The 1909-nt window shown below is 34.3% G+C and overlaps 1 non-coding gene across 1 annotated transcript; it reads left to right on the forward strand.

Moving 5' to 3' along the window:
* Positions 1-44: 44 nt before the first annotated feature.
* On the forward strand, positions 45-152 carry LOC127740437 (small nucleolar RNA R71). Its single transcript, XR_008001113.1, has one exon. It is a non-coding gene; the product is annotated as a small nucleolar RNA R71 (small nucleolar RNA).
* The last annotated feature ends 1757 nt before the right edge of the window (positions 153-1909 follow it).

The following is a 1909-nucleotide window of genomic DNA, read 5'->3' on the forward strand; positions in this document are numbered from 1 at the left end:
TCAGACAGACCATCATAGAAAATACCTATGATGCTCCATTCAGAAAGCATATCAGAGGGGCACTTTCTAATTAATTGTTTGTATCTTTCCCAAGCTTCATAGAGGGATTCTCCTTCCTTCTGTCTGAAGGTTTGGACTTCCACTCTAAGCTTACTCAATTTTTGAGGTGGAAAGAACTTTGCCAAGAAGGCATTGACTAGCTTTTCCCAAGAGTTCAGGCTTTCTTTAGGTTGAAAATCCAACCATGTTTTAGCTCTGTCTCTTACAGCAAAAGGGAATAGCATAAGTCTGTAGACTTCAGGGTCAACCCCATTAGTCTTGACAGTGTCACAGATTTGCAAGAACTCAGCTAAAAACTGATGAGGATCTTCCAATGGAAGTCCATGAAACTTGCAATTCTGTTGCATTAGAGAAACTAATTGAGACTTAAGCTCAAAGTTGTTTGCTCCAATGGCAGGGATAGAGATGCTTCTCCCATAGAAGTCGGGAGTAGGTGCAGTAAAGTCACCCAGCACCTTCCTTGCATTGTTGGCATTGTTGTTGTTTTCGACTGCCATGGGGTCTTCTTCTTTGAAGATTTCTGTTAGGTCCTCTACAGAGAATTGTGCCTTAGCTTCTCTTAGCTTTCGCTTCAAGGTCCTTTCAGGTTCAGGATCAGCCTCAACAAGAATGCTTTTGTCTTTGCTCCTGCTCATATGAAAGAGAAGAGAACAAGAAACTGTGGAATCCTCTATGTCACAGTATAGAGACTCCTTGAGGTGTCAGAGGAAAAGAAAAATAGAAGGCAGAGGTAGAAGAAGAATGTGAGAAGAGGGGAAGAATTTTCGAAAATTAAGTAAAAGATTTTAAAAACATTTTGAAAAATAGTATTTAATTTTCGAAAACTAAGGCAAAAAATGATTTTTGAAAAAGATTTTGAAATTAGAAATTAAAAAGATTTGATTGAAAACTATTTTGAAAAAGAAGTGATTAGAAAGATATGATTGGTTTTTAAAAAAAAGATGTGATTGAGAAGATATGATTTGAAAAACATTTTAAAAAGATTTGATTTTTAAAAATTAATGACTTGGCTAACAAGAAAAGATATGATTCAAACATTAAACCTTTCTCAACAGAAAAGGCAACATTCTTGAAATGTTGAATCAAATCATTAATTGATAGCAAGTATCTTTGAAAATGGAAAGAAATTGATTTTGAAAAAGATTTGATTGAAAAGATATGATTTGAAAAAGATTTGATTTTGAAAAACTTTGAAAACTTGAAAAAAATTTGCATTAAAAACAAAATCTTCCCTCTTGTGCCATCCTGGCGTTAAACGCCCAGAATGGTGCACATTCTGGCGTTTAACGCCCAAACCACTACCTTTTTGGGCGTTAAACACCCAGCCAGGCACTCTGGCTGGCGTTTAAACGCCAGTCTGTCTTCTTCACTAGGCATTTTGAACGCCCAGCTTTTTCTGTGTAGTTCCTCTGCTGTATGTTCTGAATCTTCAATTCCCTGTATTATTGACTTGAAAAGACACAAATTAAAAATATTTTTGGATTTTTAATAATCAAAATGTAACTAAAATCAAATAACAATGCATGCAAGACACCAAACTTAGCAGTTTGTATACTACTGACACTAACAAAATGAGAATGCAATTAAACACTCAAGTCAATAGAATTCAAAGATCAGAGCAATGAAATCATCAAGAACAATTTGAAGATTAATGAAGACACATGCATGAATGCAAAAAGAACAAAAACATGCAATTGACACCAAACTTAACATGAGACTCTAGACTCAAACAAGAACTATAAAATATTTTTGGTTTTTATGATTTGTAATTTTTTTTCGAAAATTAAGTGGAAAAAGAAAATAAAGGTATCAAAATTCTTAATGAGAATTCCAGGAATCATGCAATGTT

The sequence above is a fragment of the Arachis duranensis genome, chromosome 6, assembly GCF_000817695.3.
Source record: "Arachis duranensis cultivar V14167 chromosome 6, aradu.V14167.gnm2.J7QH, whole genome shotgun sequence".
NCBI lineage: Eukaryota > Viridiplantae > Streptophyta > Magnoliopsida > Fabales > Fabaceae > Arachis > Arachis duranensis.